The following is a 24,095-nucleotide window of genomic DNA, read 5'->3' as shown; positions in this document are numbered from 1 at the left end:
TGGGTTTCCTCTGGGTGCTCCAGTTTCTCCCCACAGTCCAAGCATGTGCAGGTTAGATTAGATTATTTTGGTTAGATTACTTACAGTATGGAAACAGGCCCTTCGACCCAACAAGTCCACAACCGACCCTCCGAAGAGCAATCAACACAGACTAATTCCCCTACATTTACCCTTAACCTAACACTACAGGCAATTTAGCATGGCCAATTCACCTAACCTGCACATTAGGTGAATTGGCCATGCTAAATTGCCCATAGTGTTCAGGGATGTGTAGGTTAGGGGGAAATGTTGAGTATTAGGGGAATAGATATGAGTGGGTTACTCTTCAGAGGGTCGGTGTGGACTTGTTGGGCCGAAGGGCCCGTTTCCGTACTGTTGTAATCCTAATTCTAATTCAAGCTCAAACTGAAATTAGCAGTTTTACAGGTATTTAAAATTTTGCATGTTTGTAAGATCCACCTAAACTATAGTTTGATAGCACTGATACCTAAACCAAGTTTCATGTTAATAAAAATATCCATTTTTAAGTAAGGATATTTTTAAGTAAATAAATAGTATGTGATTAAAAAAGAAACCTTTGAAAAAAATACAAAAAAGCTATACATTGTAATCTTACTATCCCAGAAAAACTCTAATAGTAAATTTTACGAAAACTTCAGTTCAGTTATAAAATTTCAAGTTAATTTCAGTTCCCAAATTCAGAAGTATTGGCTCCCGCAATGTATTGCTATTTCTGCTCTAAGTTGAAATAGATTTTTCTCCTTTCACAATAAAATGCACTGCTGCAATTTCCTGTCCTTCTCCCATGAATTTTCTTCCAGGGCAAGTAGTGGTGGAAATGGGGGGGGTGGGACACAGTTCTGCCTTGTTTCCCTTGTTTCATGCTTCTCGTATTTCCTTCTATAAATGTATAATGATATAGAAACATAGAGTAAGAGACTGCTGTTAATTTTGGAGCCTGCTAACCACTGAGCCACCATGCTGCCCCAACATCAAACCGGCAGACAAGGGAGGCGTGGTAGTAGTTTGGCGCACCAACCTTTACACCGCTGAGGCTCAACGCCAGCTCGCAGAAAGCTCCTCCTACTGCCCCCTTGACCATGACCCCACCTCCCACCACCAAACCATCATCTCTCAGACCATCCATAACCTCATCACCTCAGGGGATCTCCCATCCACCACCTACAACCTCACAGTCCCACAACCCCCACCGCCCATTTCTACCACCTGCCCAAAATCCACAAACCTGACTGCCCCGGCCGACCCATTGTCTCAGCCTGCTCCTGCCCCACCGAACTCATCTCTGCATACCTCCCCATCTACGTTCGGGACACCACCCACGCCCTCCACCTCCTCCATGAGTTTCGCTTCCCCGGTCCCCAATGCCATATCTTCACCATGGACATCCAGTCCCTATACACCTCCATCCCCCATCACGAAGGACACAAAGCCCTCCGCTTCTTCCTTTTCCGCCGTACCAACCAGTACCCTTCCACTGACACCCCCCTTCGACTGACTGAACTGGTCCTCACTCTGAACAACTTCTCTTTCCAATCCTCCCACTTCCTCCAAACCAAAGGAGTTGCCATGGGCACCCGCATGGGCCCCAGCTATGCCTGCATCTTCTTAGGATATGTGGAACAGTCCATCTTCCGCAGCTGCACTGGCACCACCCACCACCTTTTCCTCCGCTACATCGATGACTATCGGTGCTGCCTCGTGCTCCCACGAGGAAGTTGAACAGTTCATCCACTTTACCAAAACCTTCCACCTCTACCTCAAATTTACCCGGACAGTCTCAGACTCCCCGCTCCCCTTCCTAGACCTCTCCATTTCTATCTCGGGCGACTGAATCAACACGGACATTTACTTTAAACCGACCGACTCCCACAGCTACCTAGACGACACCTCCTCCCACCTTGCCCCCTGGAAAAACGCCATCCCATATTCCCAATTCCTTCGTCTCCACCGCATCTGCTCCCAGGAGGACCAGTTCCAACACCGAACAACCCAGATGGCCTCCTTCTTCAAAGACCGCAATTTCCCCCCAGACGTGATCGACGATGCTCTCCATCGCATCTCCTCCGCTTCCCGCTCCTTCGTCCTTGAGCCCCGCCCCTCCAATCACCACCAGGACAGAACCCCACTGGTCTTCACCTACTACCCCACCAAACTCCATATACATCATATCATCTGTCGTCATTTCCACCACCTCCAAACGGACCCTACCACCAGGGATACATTTCCCTCCCCTCCCCTATCAGCGTTCCAAAAAGACCACTCCCTCTGTGACTCCCTCATCAGGTCCACACCCCCCACCAACCCAACCTCCACTCCTGGCACGTTCCCCTGCAACCGCAAGAAATGCAAAACTTGCGCCCACACCTTCCCCCTTACTTCTGTCCAAGGCCCCAAGGGATCCTTCCATATCCACCACAAATTCACCTGCACCTCCAACAACATCACTTACTGCATCCGCTGCACCCGATGTGGCCTCATCTATATTGGGGAGACAGGCCGCCTACTTGCGGAACGTTTCAGAGAACACCTCTGGGACACCCGGACAAACCAACCCAACCACCCCGTGGCTCAACACTTCAACTCCCCCTCCCACTCCACCAAGGACATGCAGGTCCTTGGATTCCACCATTGCCAGACCATAGCAACATGATGGCTGGAGGAAAAGTGCCTCATCTTCAGCCTAGGAACCCTCCAACCACAAGGAATGAACTCAGATTTCTCCAGTTTCCTCATTTCCCCTCCCCCCACCTTGTCTCAGTCCCAACCCTCGAACTCAGCACCACCTTCCTAACCTGCAATCTTCTTCCTGACCTCTCTGCCCCCACCCCCACTCTGGCCTATCACCCTCACCTTAACCTCCTTCCACCTATCACATTTCCAATGCCCCTCCCCCAAGTCCCTCCTCCCTATCTTTTATCTTAGCCTGCTTGGCACACTCTCCTCATTCCTGAAGAAGGGCTCATGCCCGAAACGTCGATTCTCCTGCTCCTTGGATGCAGCCTGACCTGCTGCACTTTTCCAGCAACACATTTTCTGCCCCATTATCAACTTGAATTGAATATGATTATGGCTGATCATCCAACTCTACTTGATTGCACTTTCATCTTGTATCCTTTGGTCCCTTTAGCCCGAAGAAATATATCTAACTCCTTCTGGAAAACATTCAATGTCCTGGCCTCAACCACTTTTTGTGGCAGAGAATTCCAGAGGCCCACTACTCTCTAGGTGAAGATATTTCTCCTCAACTCAATCCTAAATGGTCTACTCCATATTCCTACTCCCCTGTCAAACTACTCCATAGGGTGACACAATGACTTAGTGGTTTGCACTAATGCCTCACAGCACCAGGGACCTGAATTCGTTTCCAGCCTTGGATTACTGTGTGGAGTTTCCACAATCTCCCTGAGTCTGCGTGGGTTTTCACAGGGTACCCCAGTTTCCTCCCACAGGCCAAAGATGTGCAGGTTCGGTGGATTAGACATGTTCAATTACCCGTATTGTCTAGGGATGTGTAGGTTAGGTGGGGATTAGCCATGGGAAATGCTGGGTTACAGAGATAAGCTTGGTCAAAGTGAGATGCTTTTCAGAGAACTGGTGTAGACTCAATGGACCAAATGGCCTCTATCTGTATTGTAGGGATTCTATAATATATTTAGACTGTGACCCCTGGTTCTGTAGTCCTCAGTCATCAGGAATACCCTTCATGCATTTACCCTGTTTAGTCCTGTTAGAGCGATATATATTCGATCAATCCCAGAAACACTCTTTCCAAACTTAATATAGAAACAAAATACTTGCCTTTCTCCAATTTTTCTGAGCAATCTTCCAATGGAGGATCCTTCAGAAACCACTGAGAGTAGCACAAAGAACCTGCCTAGAAGTCACATCAACATTTTACAGGACTAACTACTGTATTTGCATATGTAAAGAGTTTAAAAGTCCCAAAGCTTAATTGAAAGTCCATGGAGAGAAAGAAATGTTTAAAGATGGGTAGGGAAGTAGGATGGCAGGTGGGTGAGGAGTTTTGGAGTTAGTCAAGAAGGAGGCAAGCCTGATTAGGTTAGGGGTAGTCATGGATTCAACCAGATAATTGAGATATGAGGGTGTCAGAATGGGTTATCGGTTATATAGTTACCAGTGATCAGGATTTTTCTGCCCAACATTTCCTGGGTAATTATCCAAGTCAGTAAGCTAAGATTGTTCGAAGTCTTTGGTTCTAACTCAGAGCTGGAGATTTTTGTTGATATTGATTTCTATTCCCATTTCTTCTACAAAATACTTTCTAAGAAACAAATTGCCAATTGCAATTTCATCATAGGATCACAAATGTATATATTTGACCCTTCACATCTGCACCAGCATATAAAACACATAGTTGACCTCTACATATCTTTTCGAAAAAAAACCATTTTGTTCATATAAATTAAAATAGCTTCATCAATTGTCCACACATTTTTTCACACTGAAGATTCAAACTTAATTTGAACAAGCAATTAAAAACAGCACAGAAAGCCAATTAACCAGAAAAACTGAAAGAACAGCGGACGCTGGAAATCAGAAACAAAAATCAGAAATTGCTGGAAAAAAAACTCAGCAGGTCTAGCAGCAGCTGTGGAGAGAAAGCAGAGTTAACATTTCGGGTCTAGGGCGGCACAGTGGCACAGTGGTTAGCACTGCTGCCTCACAGCGCCAGAGACCCGAGTTCAATTCCCGACTCAGGCGACTGACTGTGTGGAGTTTGCACATTCTCCCCGTGTCTGCGTGGGTTTCCTCCGGGTGCTCCGGTTTCCTCCCACAGTCCAAAGATGTGCGGGTCAGGTGAATTGGCCATGCTAAATTGCCCGTAGTGTTAGGTAAGGGGTAAATGTAGGGGTATGGGTGGGTTTCGCTTCGGCGGGTCGGTGTGGACTTGTTGGGCCGAAGGGCCTGTTTCCACACTGTAAGTCTAATCTAATCATTTCGGGTCTAGTGACCCTTCTTCAGAACTAATGGTAGCTCGGAAAAGATTGATAATTATGCAGAAGAAAGGGTAGGGAGGGGGGAGAGTAAATGATGAGTGGAGATAGAACCCTAAGAGACAGAAACACAATTGGATAGATAAAGGAGTGGGTAAAGGTTAGTCTGAGGGATGAATAAGCTCCTAATGGGGACTATCAGTAGCTGACAATGGATTGTGTGTGGTAGCAGCCCATGTGATGACAAAGCTTGGTGCGTGAGGGTTGTGGTAAGGACATGGGAAAAGGTGCCTCAAGTCCTAAAATTGTTGGCCTCCATATAAAGTCCAGAAGGGTGCAGAGTTCCCAAGCAGTTCATGAGGTGCTGTTCTTCCAGCTTGCACTGAGCTTCACTGGAGCACTGCAGCAAGCCTGAGACAGAGACTTTGGCCAGGAAATGGGATGGTATGTAGAAGCGGCAGGCAACTGGAAGCTCAGGATCAAGGCGGCATGGAGGCTCAGTGGTTAGCACTGCTGCCTCACAGCACCAGGGTCCCAGGTTCAATTCCAGCCTTGGGCAACTGTCTGTGTGGAGTTTACACATTCTCCCTGTGTCTGCATGGGTTTCCTCCGGGTGCTCCGGTTTCCTCCCACAGTCACAAAGATGTGCGGGTCAGGTGAATTGGTCATGCTAAATTGCCCACAGTGTTAGCTGCATTAGCCAGAGGGAAGTGGGTCTGGGTGGGTTGCTCTTCAGAGGGTCAGTGTGGACTTGTTGGGCCAAAGGGCCTGTTTCCACACTATAGGTAATCTAATCTAATCTAATTAGAGTGGAGCTGGAAAAGCATAGCAGGTCAGACAGCATCCGAGGAACAGGAAAATCGACGTTTCAGGCAGGAGCCCTTCATCAGGAATGAGACTGGGTTCCTCCGGGGTGGAGAGATAAATGGGAGAGGGGTGGGGCTGGGGAGAAGGAAGCTAAGAGTGCAGTAGGTGGATGGAGGTGGGGATGAAGGTGATTGGTCAGAGAGGAGGGTGGAGCAGATATGTGGAAGGAAGATTGGCAGGTAGGACAGGTCATGAGGATGGTGCTGAGCTGGCAGGTTGGAACTGGGGTAAGGCAGGGGGAGGGGAAATGAGGAAACTGGAAAAGTCCACATTGATGCCCTAGGGTTGAAGTGCTCTAACGCAGAAGATGAGGTGTTCTTCCTCCTGGCGTCAGGTGGTGAGTGAGTGGCGATGGAGGAGGCCCATGACCTGCAGGTCCTCGGCAGAGTGGGAGGGGAAGTTGAAACGCTCGGCCACAGGGTGGTGGGGTTGATTGGTGCAGGTGTCCCGGAGATGTTCGCTAAAGCACTCTGCTTTACAACGGGAGCAACGGATACAATAAATGACATTTTTGGAAGTGCCGGTGAAACCTTGATAGATGTGGAAGGCTCCTTGGTGAGGGGGGAGGTATGGGCACAGGTTTTGCAATTCCTGCAGTGGCAGGGGAAGGTGCCAGGAGGGGAGGGTGGGTTGTTGGGGAGTGTGGACCTGACTAGGTAGTCACGGAGGGAACAGTCTTTGTGGAAAGCAGATAGGGGTGGGAAGGGAAATACCTACCTGGTGTATTTGTAGGTAGCGGAAATGTCGGTGGATGATGTGGTTTATGCGGAGGTTGGTGGGGTGGAAGGTGAGGACCGGTGGGGTTCTGTCCTTGTTGCGGTTGGAGGGGTGAGGTTTAAGGGCGGAGGTGGGGGACGTGGATGAGATGCGTTGGAGGGCATCTTCAACCACATGGGAGGGGAAATTACGGTCTTGAAAAAGGAGGCCATCTGGTGTGTTCTGTGGTGGAACTGGTCCTCCTTTCGTCTGGACAAAAGGGGTAGCCGTGGGCACCCGCAAGGGCCCCAGCTATGCCGGTATCTTTGTTGGCTACGTAGAACAGTCCATCTTCCATAGTTACACCAGCACCACTCTCCACCTCTTCCTCCACTAAATTGATGACTGCATCAGCGCCATCTCGTGCTCCCATGAGGAGGTTGAGCAGTTCATCAATTTCATCAACACATTCCACCGTGACCTTAAATTGATCTGGACCATCTCTGACATCTCCCTCCCCTTCGTGGATCTGCACCCACACCTCCCCCCTCTCCTCCATCCAAGGCCCCAAAGGAGTCTTCCACATCCAATCAAGTTTCATCTGTACATCCGCAAATGTCATTTATTGTATCCATTGCTCCCGATGCAGTCTCCTTTACATTGGGGAGACTGGACGCCTTCTTGTAGAATGTTTTAGGGAACATCTTCGGGACACCCACACCAATCAACCCCACCACCCTGTGGCCGAGCATTTCAAATCCTCATCCGACTCTGCCGAGGATATGCAGGTCCTGGGCCTCCTCCATCTCCACTCCCTCACCACTAGATGCCTGGAGGAAGAATGCCTCATCTTCCGCACTTCAACCCTAAGGGCATCAATACCAGTTTCCTCATTTCCCCTCCCCCCAACCTTACCCCAGTTCGAAACTTCCAGCTCAGCACCATCCTCATGACTTGTCCTACATGCCTATCTTCCTTCCCACCTGTCCACCCCACCCTCCTCTCCGACCTATCACCTTTATCCCCACTCCATCTACTTATTGCATTCTTAGCTACCTTCTCCCCAGCCACACCTCCTTCCCATTTATCTTTCCACCCTGAAGGCTCCCAGGCCTCATTCCGGATGAAGGGCTCCTGCCCGAAACGTTGATTTTCCTGCTCCTCGGATGCTGCCCGACCTGCTGTGCTTTCCCAGCACCACTCTAATCTTGACTCTGATCTCCAGCATCTGCAGTCCTCACTTTCGCCCAAATGGAAGCTCAGAGTCTTTTTTATGGACAAAATGGAGGTGCTCTGTGAAGTGAGCAACCAGTCTACACTTTGTTTCCCCAGTGTAGAGGAGACCAGATTGTGAGCAGCAAATACAGAAAGCTAGATTGAGTGAAGTGCAGGTAAAGTGCTGCCTCACCTGGAAGATGTGTTTGGACCTTGGATAGTGAAGAGGGATGAAGTAAATGGGCAGGTGTTACACCTTCTGCAATTGCAGGGGAAGGTGCTGTGGGGTCATGTTGGGTGAGAAGGCCAATTGCCCGTCACCGTGACCCTGTTCTTTTTCTACAACTATACAATATTTTTGAGTATTTGTCAATATAATGTTAAAAAAAGAAAAGATTCTTGAATGTTACAGATAATCTTCCACTTAATCGCTGCTGTTTATCTTTCACATAGATTCATATTGATTTGCAACACACTGTACTAAGGAATCATGCACAATATATCGAGAAGTACACTATCATATCCAGCAAATTCCGCAAGATTGTAAGAGGAATCTAAAATATTACATTTCATCCAAAAGGTACCACTCCCTACAGTGCAGCCATCTCCTCATCTCTACACAGCATTGATGTATGCGTATGTGCCCAAATCACCAAGGAGAGACCTAAATGGAAGGATCTCATTTACACAGTCTGGAGGTAGAGATCCACACTGCACATTTGGTTTACTTTGTCTGAAAACCTGAGACATTTATTATTTTTCACCATGTTACCCAGCTGAGGAAAGGAAAACTAATAATGGGATGAATCCAAACAGACATTTGTTTTGTTGTCTGTAGCCCCACTATATACATGTGCAAAAGAGATGTAGACATGTTAATTATTCACCTAAACTAACTACCTCAATTAATCAAGTAAATTTAATAATCCCAGTCCCAGCATTGTAGCAATCAAAGGGAGGAAATCAAAATGTGACTGAGCTTTCTTCATGTATAGATTCGTTTTGCAAGTAGGAGATCAGTGAAGTTACTCAAATAATTATTTCTAATTCCATGAAATAATAAAGATTGTGCCTGTGTAGACTTTAGAAAACTAACTGCAAAAAATATTTCAATTAAAAGACTCTCTGATAGAAGCTTAACTTTGTATAACAAATGAAACATATCTGGGCCTAATTTATTGCTGGTATATACAGTCAATGCAAATGACACAAGGTTTAAAGGAGGACTCATTAAACTTTAAAGAAGATTTAATCTTGGTTAAATCAGTCCAATATCTTTCTCATAATCCTTCATTATTCAGTTATATTCCAATTTACCTGGTCCCTTTGGCCTCAAAATTGCAAGTGCAAGACAAAGTGGACATGTGCCTTATTGCCTGAAAGTCACCTTAGAAACCAATAATTGTGTGGACGTTTTCCTGCAACAGTCTGGGTGCTATTACACTTTCCTCTTTCACATCTATTTACTCTTTATTCACATGCCCTTAGTTACATCTTTCTTTGTATTTATTGCCACTATTTTCTCTACAGGAAAGAGATAATTAAATTGAAGAGAGTTCAGAAAAGATTTACCAAGATGTTACCAGTGATGGAGGGTTTGAGTTACAAGGAGAAGCTGGGTAGGCTGGGACGTTTTACACAGGAGTATAGGAGATTGAGGGATGAATTATAAAGATTTATAAGATCATGAGGGGCACAGATAAGGTGAATAGCAAAAACCTTTTCCCTGAGGTGGAGAAGTTCAAAACTAGGGGGCATAATATTTAAGGTGAGGAGAGAAGATTTAAAAGGAACACGAGGGGTAACATTTTCAGTTCATATGTGGAATGAACTGCCAGGGGAAATGGGAGATGCAGGTACAGTTAGAACATTGAAAAGACATTTGGATCCGTACATGAAGAGGAAACGTTTAGAGGGATTTGGGCCAAATGCATGCAAGTCAGACTAGTTTAGTTTGGGAAACTTGGGTGACATGGAAGTGTTGGTCAGAAGGGTCTGTTTCCATGCTGTATGAGTCTACGACTGTTCCGGATCTATGACTCTCTTCAAGTCAACTGTTCTGACCGTGCTTTTGGTTTGTGCAAGATCAGTTGAAAATATAACAGGTAGACTCACTGGTATTTATGGTATTTATAACTGTTTACATTAACTTACTTAATTTTGGTACTTTTTTCTAATGCTGGTTAGTGGAGGTGATTTTTTTTCTCTCTGTACAGGTCCCATCTAACCATGAAAACTCCCACTGACATGAACACTTACCACTGATGTTTTTCATCCATTGAGGATAGATATCAGAATTGTGAGGGACAGCGAAAGACCACTTAGATTTCAACAAACCTGACCCTATTTGATTAAATTTAGTTTCACTTAACGAGTCTTATACCATGTCCCTGAATCCAACTTGTCTCCAAAAATAGGCTTAATTGTCTCTTGAATCAATATCTATGGTCTACCTCCATGACATCACTGACAACTATTCCACAATTCAACTGCCTTTCAGAAGTTCAGGCTGATTTGATCCGAATGTTTTTGTTTTAAACTTCTGCTGTTTGCACTCTCTCTCTTAACCCTGTTGAACAACTTTCTTAAATTAGCTCTGTTAAATACTGTCAGGTACTAGAGAATCTCAATTAAGTTATCTCAGACTTCATGTATTTCCAAATAATCTTGGTCAAATTCACCGCTGCTCATACAGAATAAAATTGGCAGTAATCAATATCAGACTATTCAAGTGTTTGTTATTACCTTCAAACAGGTATATTCGCAATATTGAGGGCTCTTGTGTGGAGGCTGTGTCACTACCTCTGAAACAAGAGGCCTGGGTTCAAGTCCCACCTGCTCCGGAGATGTGTCAATAACATCTCTGAACTGGTTGATTTGAAAATGTCTATATTCACAACACAGTGGAGTTTCAGATTTTCTTTCAATACTATCACACGAGATTTGCCAGTTATAAAGTTATAGAGATGTACAGCAAGGAAACAGACTCTTCAGTCCAATTCATCCATGTCGACCAGATTCCTAAATTAATCTAGTCTCATGTGCCAGCATCCCTTTAAACCCTTCTTATACATAACCCCATTCCTGATGCCTTTCAAATGTTGTAATTGTACCAGCCTCCACCACTTCCTCAGGCAGCTCATTCCAAGCTGCACCATCCTCTGTGTGAAAATGTTGCCCCTTAGGTTACTTTACATTAAACCTATGTCCTCTAAGTTAGTATTCCCCTACCCTGAGGAAAAGGCTTTGACTATTCATCCTATCCATGCCTCTCATGATTTAATAAACCACTATAAAGTTTCAGCCTCTTATATTCCAAGGAAAATATCCCCACCCTATTTAGCCTCTCCCTATCATTCAAAGCCTCCAACCCTGGCAACATCCTTGTAAATCTTTTCTGAAACCTTTCAAGTTTCACACAATGTTCCTTTAGCAAGGAGACCAGAATTAAATTCACTATTCCAAAGGTGGCCTCATCAGTATCCTGTACAGCCACAAATGTTAGGTTTGTTTCTCTGTGTTTCCATATGTTGATGTACAGATAGACACAAATACAACAAAACAGTACAAAGCTCTTATGGTATTTTATAAAATTCTTGTTTAATTTGGAAGACTGAATTTTAGAAATGAGACACGATTCATTGTGACTGTTTTGGTAACATAAGAAGGTCTGATGACCTTCTTTAAGAAAAAGATGTTTAAAAAAAGGTGTATTATTGTTGTAGAAAATTAAGAAAAAAAATCTTATTTCCTTAGTACTGAATCTCCAGCAAAAGCACTCAGAAATAATTTTCCTTTGAGCTAAAACTGAGATATTTTTTCCCTGAAATATCTATCCAGTTACAATATACAGGTATATCACATTGTTTTTAAATATATAGGATCATAGCAGGGCTTTCATTCAAATTCATCCTCAGTAATCATGTCATCCATAATATTATTTTGCTTTTAGTGTTAAATTTGTACATTATCTTTGAATAATATGCATCAAAGGTTCACTGGGAAAAGGTAGTATCTGGTGTGATGATCACAGGCTAAAAAATAATTGTTAGGGTGCTTGTGGTGCAGTAACTCTGACCCACGAAGCCTGGGTTCAAGTCTCTACAGTGTGCAATAAAATTCTGAATACGTTGTTTAAAAGTATCTAGAAAGGAATCTGATCTCTCTCTGTTGAAGTCTGATTTAGCAATTGGAACATAATAGCTGGGTGTAGTTGTGAGGGGCAAATATTCAGTGTCTTTGGGCAAGGATAGGAAAACAGATCTTGATCAAATGGGTCAATGGGCTGAGAAATGGTAGATGGAATTCAATCTGGATAAATGTGATGCACTGCATTTTAGTAAAACAAACAAGGTAGGACTTATACAATTGATGGTAGGGCCTTGGGTAGTGTTGTGGAACAGAGGGACCAAGCAGTTCATGTACATAATTCTTTGAAGTTTGCGTCACTTAAATACATGGTGGTTAAAAAGGTGCTTAGCATGCTTGTCTTCATTGCTCAGTCCTTTAATTAAAGGAGTTGAGAAATCATCTTGAGGTTGTACAGAACATTGATGAGGTTCTCTTCAGGACTACTGTGTCCAGTTCTGGTTGGTCAGTTACAGGAAGGATGTTATCAAGCTGGAAAGGGTCCACCAGGATGTTGCCAGGCATAGAAGGTTTGAGTTATAAAGGAATGTTGGATAGGCTGGGACTTTTTCACAAGAGCATCGGAGGTTGAGAGAGGTGACCTGACAGAAGTTTATAAAATAATAATTATAGATAGAATCAATTGTAGTTTTCCTTTTCCTAAGATGGGGAGTTTCAAGACTAGGAGGCATGTTTTTAAAGTGAGAGGGGAAAGATTTAAAAAAGACATAAAAGGCAATTTTTTTTATGCAGAGAGTGGTTTATGTGTGGAATGAACTTCTTGAGGAAGTGGTGGTTGCGGGTACAATTACAACGTTTAAAACACATTTGGATGGATACATGAATAGAAAAGATTTGGAGGGATATGGGCCAGGAGCAGGGAGGGGGTCGGACTAGTTTAGTTTATGATTATGTTTGGCATGGACTGGTTGAACCAAAGGGCCTGTTTCCATGCTGTATGACTCTGTGATTCTATGAGAATGACAATAAATTCCAAACTCATCTGTGTAGAAGATTCTCATACTTGTTCACTGAGTGTGTAAACTTTTATATGCTTTGGTTTGTATCAACTGTGCCAATGGCAGGTGACCTTTTCAGTACAAAAACCAGGTGTTCACCCATAAGTATTTACCCATTGGCAGATTTGATTGCTGAAACATCCGTTGATGCTATTTAACAATGATTTACTCACCAGAGCATTTTTCTCTTCCCTCTGCCAGCTGCTCTCTGCCTGTGGCAACCGGAGTTTACAAGCTCCAGGGGATGATGGTCGTTGTGCCGTGTCATCTTTTGATTTGTTAGACTGTTCTACAGAGACTGTGCTTGAGGAATCCAGCAAGAATTGACTGACAGCATATGATTCAGGCACTGTGGCAGTTACTGTATCACAGGCTGGGACAGCTACATGCTCTCTTGCATGTGGGAGAAAGAAGGAAATGAAAAATTAACTTAAATTAGTCAAATGGTATTAGCTTTTCAAATTTAAAATCAGAAAAAAAATGAATCAAGCTACTTTTTTCAGATGTCCTAGATTCTATTACATAATCAAAATCCATTCGTAATTCGTATTTCAATCAAACATCAATTAATGTAGCACAAATATCATCCAATAATTTTTCACTTACTTTACAACATGATCATATTTCACCTATTGAGATGTCATGCTATCAAATGGAGCTTCAAAACCTGTAGGAACTATCTCTGTATTCTCTAAAGAGTTGCCAACTCAATTGCACATCGTAATATGCCTCCCCACAAAACACAGCTAATGCACAGTTGATTTCCTGCCTCAAGTTCAGGCATGTTGCCTATTACCTGACAGGCCCACGACAGGATTCAAAACTAAGCATATCATAATTTAATTAACTCCTTCTTTCCCTGTAGGCACCTCTGGACAAGTTGTATGCCTTAAGGCTAAATATGAAACACGATGAAATTGTTTCCTGCTCTAGTGCACACCTTGCCTTTGACTTATTGCGTGAACATTGGATGAGAACTGTTCACCTGCTACCTACGAGTAGGTCTCACACTTGACCTGTTCTGAAATCAAATGATTAATTCTCTATTGTATGCAAAGGGTTTTTTTTGACTTGTATGGGGAAAGCTGACGATAAAAAATACATTCACTGGCAGGAAAAAGCATCAGCTAGTAGATCAGTAGCCAAAAGGTTCTAAGTGCAATTTAAAAAAAACGAATAGCAATTTTGACATCTCAGTCAAACCTACAACTAAAAATGCTAGCTTTCACAGAACAATGGTGACTCTAATTACTGTTTTTAAACTGGAAGTAATAAAGCATTCTAACAAGAGCCATCATGTGCAAATCATCCACCAATTTGTGAAGAAAGGCATTTGCCATAGCATGGGGGCTGGGAGAAGGCACTGCCCCATTAGCATGGAACACTCATTTATTTACTTGCTGACTGCTCACCATTCTGGAAGTCTGAACAACTGCTTAAAATGGTACTTGAAGGAAGTGTAACTATAAGCAATTGTCTTGCGCAGTGTTTGATCAACAACATTTCAGGCAGGTCTATTGTATAATATTTCAAAATGTTCAAACACACAATGCTAATTATTTGGGTGGCCTTAATGGATCATCAGGGATCTCTGTTTGATCACTAGAATGTATTTTTCCCAGAACTACAAAAATAATATTTCATTTTTACAATGCATATGTCACCTTATTTGATGTATTTGTTTTAAACTTTTGATTGGCTATGAAAGGATATAACATAAATAGATTATGTTTAAAATATGCTTAAAGGCTGATTCTGTTTTTCTTAGCTGCAGCAAAATATTCTCATTGTTTTTGTACATTTTTTCTTCAGTGCTACAAGGCTATTAGCAAAATCATTTGTTTTCCTTTTTGCATAGAGGTATCAAGTCTACTTGTAGGCAATGGACCAAATACACTATTTTACAAGGAAATATGAGTAATGCCTATTTTTCAATATAACATATACTTACTAAAAATGCATGATTCTGCAATGTGCACCTTCATAAGAAACAGATTTCAAAGACACCGGGAAGAAGTAAATTTAAAAAGAAGCATGAAGGTACAGCAGGAATGTTATTGTAAAACAGTGCAGGATATGTAGGATGTGCTAGAGATTTGTGCAAACACAAAGATATCTTGACAGGAAGGTTGAAAGTAAGATGGCAATTTAATAAGTAGAACCCTGGTTGCAGTCAGGTGTAATGGCCTCAGTTCCCACGGACATGGAAGACAAAATCAGCCAGGTTTCCATATCCAGTGGCACTGCAGGAAACTTTGATGGAAGTACATGTGTGGACTTAGGAGAAGGCCCCAGCTGTTAAACAGCCTGCCAGCATTCATGACCAAGGTTCCTAGTGCAAACAATATAGAACACCCAGAACCATCATTTCAAACCACAAGCAAACAGTCACTCTGTCAGAAGAGCACTGGTTGAGAAAGCTGCTGATTTAAAAAAAAAGGAAAACCAGTAAGGTTCAGGGGAAGCGAATGTAGTGCAGGAAGCAAAATAGGAAGCACATCATACTGGTGAACAATAAGATCAAATATTTGATGGGAGCAGATCCTTTTTTAATAGGTAGAGAGTGCTGAGAAGGCTTTGAAAGTGTGGGAATGGAAGAGTTAAAAGCAATTAGAGTTTTGCCTGTGTACCTGTGTCATTCATTAAATATTGTTCACTTTGCAGATTATTTTACAACAAAATTTCCATGCACACTGTGCACAAATGATAATACCATGCAAGTTAGGACAAATACACTTATGATTTATACCACAGAATTTCCACAAGAGTTCTGCCAACCTGCTACCTCAAATTTTGCACAGAATGATGAAAATATAAAATATAGGACAAATTGTAAAATGATTATCTAGCTATTTCTCTGAAATTCCATCAAATCTGTCCCAAAGTTACAGCAGGATATGAAGAGACATGTGTATAAATTCTGCTGCCTCAGAATGCCTCATATGGTCTCCAGACAGAAAGAAGATGTTTTAGTCAACAGATAGCATTTTAATTTCATAATTCACATAAAACTCAGATGCAAACTCTAAAGGTGATTATACTGATGATGAGGAAAAAGCAGAGTAAAGCACCAATGAATAGCAACATAGAGGATCAGGTAGGCTGCAACCAAAGAAGGATAGAATTCAACAGTCAGAATGTTCTTTCTGAGTTTACAGTGAAGACTTTATTGGGCCATAGTGGAGAAATACACCGATGCTACATGTTTAGTAACTTCAAATACAACCTGGGTCTACAGGAATTTCAGGCTAACAAAATCAACGGATGTTTTGGTCTGCCCTTACTTAACATATCTGCACCTTTGGGCTGTCTGTTCTCCTTTTTTGACCCGCACATTAGTTATCATTGATCAGTAAACTAGTCTATAATATTTTGCTTCCATCGCCGTCCTGGTAACCAACATAACCCCACTCTTTTCAAACAAAAATTCTGTTAAAATTGAAAGACGAGAAAAAATAATCCATCGGTGTGCCTGTGAGATGGAAGAGCAAACTTGGGTTTCATCTATGACAAGAGATCACTGTTTTTTACTTGATTCATCAGTGCATTGCCACAAGTAGGCACTTTGTATTTTGTATCCTCACATACTGTTACTGTTGCTATACACTTGCTTGCAAGTGGCGTCAGAGTTCACTACAGAAGAAATTTTCTGCCATTTCCTTTAAGTATAATTGCATTTGTCACAAAACGGCACAGCTAGAATTCACAATCTTGATTCTCCACACATTCTCATGGAACAGGTGACTCAGTCAAAAATAGCCCTGGGATATTCCATGTGACTTTACATGATGGGTGGCATTGAATGCATGAAGTAGGGAGAGAGATAGACAGTCTTCCAGGTATTTGTTTCCCTGTCTAACTCTTCAGTTGGTGCACAATGTATTGTGCCAAAAAGAGAATGAACAATTAACTGTGGTAATTTTAAAAATTGGAGGAAAGTCACATCAGAAAGATGAACTCACTAATAAAGCCCTTCACATCATTCATGAAATTCCTTTATGCAATGGGGCACTAGAAACATAAGGCCTCAAATTGGACCTTTTCACATAATGGACCTTATTCTGATGTATGCAGCATAAGCCATACCATTCAAACACAATAGAATATTTGAACTGCAGACCAATTACTGATATCTTCTACCAACCCAGCCCCCACATCACCCAAGAAAGGCTGGACTGCATATAAGAGCATGTTCACCATCCAAGATTGAGAGGAAATCAGCTCCATGTCTTTGTGCAGCTTAAGAGAACTTGGCTTGAACTTTCTGAATTGTGGTGACACTTCTATGATCACCTATGATTATTTCACAGAAATGACTGTGATCAATCTGTAATGATCAATGATGTGATCAAGATTGCTTGTGGCTAGGATTTGTATCCCACACAGTCAGACACTATGTGTATTCCAAATGCAGAGTATGCACTATGGTTATAAACCTCTTCAACCTGTACTATGTAAATACTTTAATTACACATTTGTCCATTGAAAGGCCATATATCACTCGTAAGTACAGCCTGCATGCTCAGGCATAGAAATAAATAACCACTTTATCTACTAAAGATGTGGTTGCAGCCACTTTTCATTGACATTGCACATTTAGCATTCAGATGAGGATAGAAGGCCACACAGGTCATGTGTTGCAGTGTGAGTCACAGGCTCAGCATTGTAACCTATATGATTTCCAAAAGCTTCATGATACTTTCTTCCTTGCACACTGTGTCAACCCCATCAGTTCTGAACTTCTAGGTATCTCCATCCAACACTCTGGTTTCTGTCTTCACCTACCGACATTACCTACTGAGTCCTGAGCCTATAGCTTAGCCATGCCAAAAATCATGAAGCACTACCCCTGGCTCCTGTTGAAGCCAAGGTGGTGGTGACTGTCAATTACTCCCCTCACCATGTCCTCCAATGCACTGTCACTTCCCACTCTTTCATGTTGACTAACCCTTCACAATTATTTTCTTCTTTGAATCTTAGTATGATATCTCCAAACCCCAAAACTAACATCCCTACCACAGCAATGGTTGCTGATAATCTTCTGTGACTTCCGGTGAGTACAATTTCAGGATTAACCATGGCCCACGCACTCACTGTATTAGAAGGACAGCCCGGACTGATGAGTGACCAGACCCCTTTTTGATATCTGCGCAGCTCCCTGACTGACCTATTGTTAATCCTGGGACTGGTTGCACTGGATCTGCAAGACTCACCACGCCCACTCCCCATTCTATAGTGAAATGGAAACCGTGATGCATTAAGTAGCTGCCTGACCACATCCAAGTCTCTGGACCGAGAAGGAATGCTGATCTTGACTAACTGTGGCACCACTCTCTGACTAATGACCGTCCCCCTTGAGTTGACTGAGGACTAATCCCTTAGACTTGGAGACATGGCTGTTTAGCTGAAGCTCATGCAGTGTGTTTGCCATGTAAACTGCAGTCACATGCAACAGTAACATTTCCATCCCCTTGAAAGACCACTGCTGACAAACACGACAAGCCGCCTGCCTTTGTGTTTCCTCTGCACTAGAAGGCAAATCAAGAACAGAAGTACTGTGAGCTTTTAAGTTTCAAACAATTCAGAGGATTTTACTCCAAATAACTGGAATTAGTTATTAGCCAATGAAGTAGTTTCCTTTATTTATGATACATCTTCCAACACATATCTTTAAATGATATATCTTGCCAAAGATTGTCCACTGAATCAAGTCTGCCAGGTCAGAGTTTCTAATACAAATGACACTGGAATTTTCGATTTACAAAAAACTTCAGCAGCTACCATGTTCTAAATTTTAAGTACTTTATTGCAATTACCTTTTTAAAAGTTGTCTACATATGTTTCTGATTAGAATTTGAAATCCCTTTCTTTGATTTCTTCACACTGGCTTACATCTGTGGGCTTCTTCAAAAACATTTCTTCAATCTTATCTGATCATAATAATCAGTTTTAGTCACACACCACAGAAAATGCTTTCACTTTCGTCTTCAAACCCTTTACATTAGCTTCCTCCTCCCCCATCCTCAAACAAATTTTCCTCTCCTTTTATCTCCTTAATGTTTTTTTTTCTGAAATATGGTTCGATGGTTAGTGTAAGATCTCTAATGTCTTTTCAAGTCTTTAGTTGTGGGCCAGGACAGTGAATGCCAAGGGGCTGTAATGCCATTGCGGTTATCACAACTAAACCTGATCCTGTCCTAAGCAGAAGCTAGGACAGAACTTCATTTCACATGCCTCTGATCTCCCGTAGTTTGGTAAAGAGAGGAGCTTGAATTTTTAACTCCAAACAGAGGTGGGAATCAAATTACAAATTGCTGCAATTAGTTTTTTGTCAGAGGAATAACAATTTTCCACTGCTATATTCCAAATCTGAGTGGTTTCTCACAAGTCGTGAGGGCCTAGTAAAACAAATCTCAAGCACACCTTCTGAGGTCCTCCGATGTACCATTTTCATGGTGATGATGCGAGTTATTCGAAGTCATAAAAAAAGTTCCTAAAGAGGTTGTGACAACTGGGGAAAGCCCACCAAGGAGCTTGGGATATCCTGAAAAGTAAGTGTAAAATGTTTTGGCTCCTTTAAATGTCACAATTAGATCCTGAAATGTACATGAGTCATCATAGGGGTCTGTCCTGAGGATGTAAGTTGATCCTTACATTGGCCAGCATGTTGTCATGTTTTACAGTTCCTCATTAATTTTCAAAAGTTCTACTGCACAAAGTTTGTAGTATCAATGATAGTATGTTTGAATTTGTTTTCATAGAGATTGTTACAATGATTTTTTTCTGCAATGATTGAAAAATAATTCCCATTGCCAATGCATGACTCCTGAGTAGAGTACATAATCGACGCTAGGCATATGGCAATGGAGCGTACATAGTCATAGAACCTTATAATCATGCATCACAGAGCAGACTCTTTGATCCAACCTGTCCATGCCGAACATAATCTTAAACTAAACAAATCCCATCTGCCTGCTCCTGGACCACATCTCTCCCAACCTTTCCTATTTATGTATTTATCCAAATGTCTTTTTAATGTTGTAACCGTATCCACGTCCACTTCTCCCTTTGAAAGTTCTTCCACATGAGCCACCCTCTGAGTAAAAAATTTGCTTCTCATGTCTTTTTTCAAATCTCTCTCCACTCACTTTAAAAATGTGCTTGAATCTTGAAATCCCCCACCCGAGGGAAAAGACAACTGCTATTAAACATATCTGTTTCCCTCATTATTTTATAAACTTCTATAAGGTTGCCTCTCAACCTCCTATACTCGAGTGAAAAAGTCCCAGCCTATTCAGCCTTTCTTTATAACTCAAACCTTCCATACCTGGCAACACCCTGGTAAATCTCTTCTGAACCCTCTCCAGCTTAATAATATCCTTCCTATAACTGAGTAACCAGAACTAGACATAGTATTCCAGAAGAGGCCTTACTCATGTCCTGTACAACTTATCATGTTTGAATAAATTCTGTTTTGCTTAACATTGAGTTGTTTGACCAGTTGAAATGCATCTGGAACACCGCACGTTGCATTTACCTTTGAAATAAGAAAAAGTTAGAGTCTAAGCTACCTTCTTAAGATATTTTGAGGGTGTCTGGTCTTGTCTGTAACACAAGTCATATCCTTCCACAAGGCACACAATTGACATCACCATGAAGGTAGAATGATGGATCTGACAGGGCATGAGGGGGTGGGCAGAGAGAGAAGTGATGAATTTTAGAGGGTTTTTAGGAGGATTAGGGAGCTTAGCTGTTGTGTTGGATAACTGAGACAGGCCTCCTCACCTTCGTACCCACAACCTTCATTTTAAGAGTCAAACAACATGGGAACAAGCCCTTTGGCCCAACTCATCCGTGCTGACCAGGTTTCCTACCTTCACAGCTCATAAAATGCTCTGCAAAGCTGAAAACTAAAAGTACATTAAAAACCCTGGGCAATGGTGTATATGGGTCAGGTGGGCATTTTGAAAGGTAGAGAATTGTACAGGGTGGGTCTACATTAACCCACACAAAGATCCAGGCCAAGGTAAGCAGTGTTAAACTTAGACCCTTTTACAAACTTGCTAAGAGATGTGACATTTCCATATAATCTTCTCTACTTTTCATCTATACTGATGAAGTATTATTGTTATAAGTGTCTAAATCACAAATAAACTAATCATTTAAAATCAAAGGACTAAAGTTTGGATTCAAAACCCAATCTGATGACTGCAATTATCTGAATATTCATGCTACTTAATATCAAGCCAGTCATGTGAATAAATTTGTAAACATGTTGTAAGTAAATTAAATCAATATTAACAGATGTATTTAATTTAAAATCATCGCATGACTTTTTTTGATATATTAACACCCCATATTTGTAATTTTTTTGCCTGAGTTAGCCTGTTCATAAATATCATTGTTTCCAGTGGTATGACAAGTGCCAGCCTGTATAAGATAATAAATGTTTTTACATTGAAACAACACCTGCTGAAAGAATCCCAAAGCCAGTCATCCGTGACTTCCCAGGATAAGTTGGCCTAGACTAGGTCAGAGTTACAAGTCTAGCCCTGGAATTAAACTTAAATCTCTTAAATTAGTCCACTGAGCTAACATAGCTGTTGAGTTGCCCTAGGCATATTATCTCTTCATTATGCCTGACTTATTTCTGTATCTCATAGCTGTTTACTCCAAAGGAATAATATGTTTTCACCCCTCTTGAGTCAAGGTCTTAGAGGCTCTGTTCTGCTAAAGAACAGATACCAGGATCTTTTCAAAGAACAAAAGGGTATCATTGAGAAGCAAGACAGATGGGGCTTATGCTTTTCATGGCTGACATGAACTAATTAGGATAACCACAGAGTCTTGCCACTGAGAAGCATGGGTCAGTGAAAACAAATTATATGTGATTCCATGCTAAGGGTCTAAGGACTCAGGTGACATCAGGCAATGAGCCCCCTCCCAGCTTTCAATACATCAGAAAGCATCCTGATTTCATAATGACTGACACGAAGTGGCAGCTAAGCACCAAATTTTAAAAAGGAAAATCTAATTTGTAAACAAATTGAAATCATAACAAGCTATAAACAGCTGTCCTGGTTCTGGCAGATTTACTGATGCTTCAGTGACTAAAAATCACAATGTTTTTCCAAAGCAACTTCATTAATTTGTGGTCTGGCATTCATTAGGACAACAAGCCCCAGGGGACTACTTACAGCTTAGCCTCCATGGTAATGATGTGAGCTTTGGGTCTGCTGATTTTAATGTGGGTGCAATTCTTGGGCAGTGCAATCACACAGTTGTTACCAATTTTATGTGGACAGATCAGCGTCTATAAAAAATAAAATGTATTAAAGAATGAATGGTAAAACATGTATTAGTGATATTTAAAAGGCAATATAAAGGTAGAAGATATGCACTTTATCAACAATTTAGTTTATGATATGATTGTACTAAACACGGCTGAATGCACAAATAGGAGTCCCCAGTGAAATAGAGAAACAAGCGAGTACTTGTTCTAGCCTGTAGAGATTTCCCAGAATGGTTAAAATCATCACAGTAAGCACTGGTAATGGAACTTTACACCGTTCAGTCTGAACAAGCTGGTCTGTAGACTGGAGGGAAGTAATGAAGTAATTAGCTGGACTATTATAAGCACCTGTGACACTGATTAATACATGTCCTCTCTGGCAATGTTTCTTCTCCAATTTGTCTAAACCTTGTGTTTTCTGTTAAGCACTTCCTCCACAAAATGAAATAACACAGTGTACGCAAGGTAAAAGTTGAAACAATGTTGCGCAAAATCTACTGTAATTTGCTGAAATGCTCACGTGAGGCTTCATTGTAATTATCCCAAGTCAAGTCTAACATACATTAACACACTATCCGACCCACAAGCACAAATAATGATGTTCCTGATACTTTTATAAGAATGGAAAATTTAGGTTATGATATGGTTAAATATTCCTCATTACATTCTAAATAACTTAAGATTTATTTTGATTGAAAATCTTTTTTTCCAAGTCATTAAGATAATATAGTAAACTGCCTTCAATTAGTGCCTGCATTTGTCGATTAGAAATAGTCTAATGAACCTTTTATAAAAACCACAACACAGCATAAAGTAATAACCCTCAACTGCACCATGGTGAATGATACTCAGGCTGCTATTAAACACATGCTAGATAATGCATCAAATTTTCCAAGAAAAAAGAACAGTGCAGTACAAACTTGACTGGGTGCTCTTTTAAGCACCATCATTATTCCTTCTTTTCCTGCACTCCTTCGGACAGAATAGTGTATTTCCAGTTCTCTGATATTGATTCCCTCTTAATCCCATCCCCCTCCCCTTTCTCCTGCCCTGCAGAGAACGATTCATCCTCCATTGATTAAGCGTAACCCTGAAACATTGGAAAGGTCCAACTTCAATCACAGCTTATAAAATGGCAACCCAGTAATTCCAAATATGAAATGGAATTCAACCTCACCTTTAGCTTCTGTGAACTAAGAACCATCGAGGCTTGTTTAGAAAGGAATTGGGTTTTCTATTTCTCACACTAATCAGTGGCATTAACTGACCCTGTCCACAATGGTGGCCAGGATATCTTCCACAAATTTCAAGCTGGATGGGAATAAATCTGATGGATGTCTAACTTTGCTCTCCCTCCCTTTCTGTAGACAAAATCTAGTACTAATATTGCTTCCCCACCTGCACCTCACAATAGCAGCAAGACCATGACTGTGAATTCATTGTGTTGCAAATCAAGAGTACAAACTCACATCCTACCATTGGGTGCCAGGGCTGTTTAGACTTTAATGTGGCAGTACCATTGAGACACCCTATTGCAGACTGCCACTGGGTGGCATCGCTCTTTGGGACTGTGATGTAGGCTGCACCATTGTGTTATTTTTCTTACATTTATTCCCATTTTATTTACAGTCTCATTATAATAATCCAACGTGGAAAAATTTGCTTATTGCCACGTAAACAACATCATGCTTCCATACAGAGCAAATGATGCCTAAAAACAGCCCACACAAGCATTTGTCAACAAAAACAACATGAGTAGAGACCAGTCAGCAAAGAAAAATCCCACTGGGAGAACAGAGATACGTTTGAACAAGAATACCAATTCTATATGTTTTATCCAGGTAATGAAGGATAGCAAGAAATTTAAGGACTTACCCTCCAACTGGTCTAACACATCCTCAG

Source organism: Hemiscyllium ocellatum, chromosome 22 (genome assembly GCF_020745735.1).
Source record: "Hemiscyllium ocellatum isolate sHemOce1 chromosome 22, sHemOce1.pat.X.cur, whole genome shotgun sequence".
Classification (NCBI taxonomy): Eukaryota; Metazoa; Chordata; class Chondrichthyes; order Orectolobiformes; family Hemiscylliidae; genus Hemiscyllium; species Hemiscyllium ocellatum.
Note: the sequence above shows the minus strand (reverse complement) of the source record.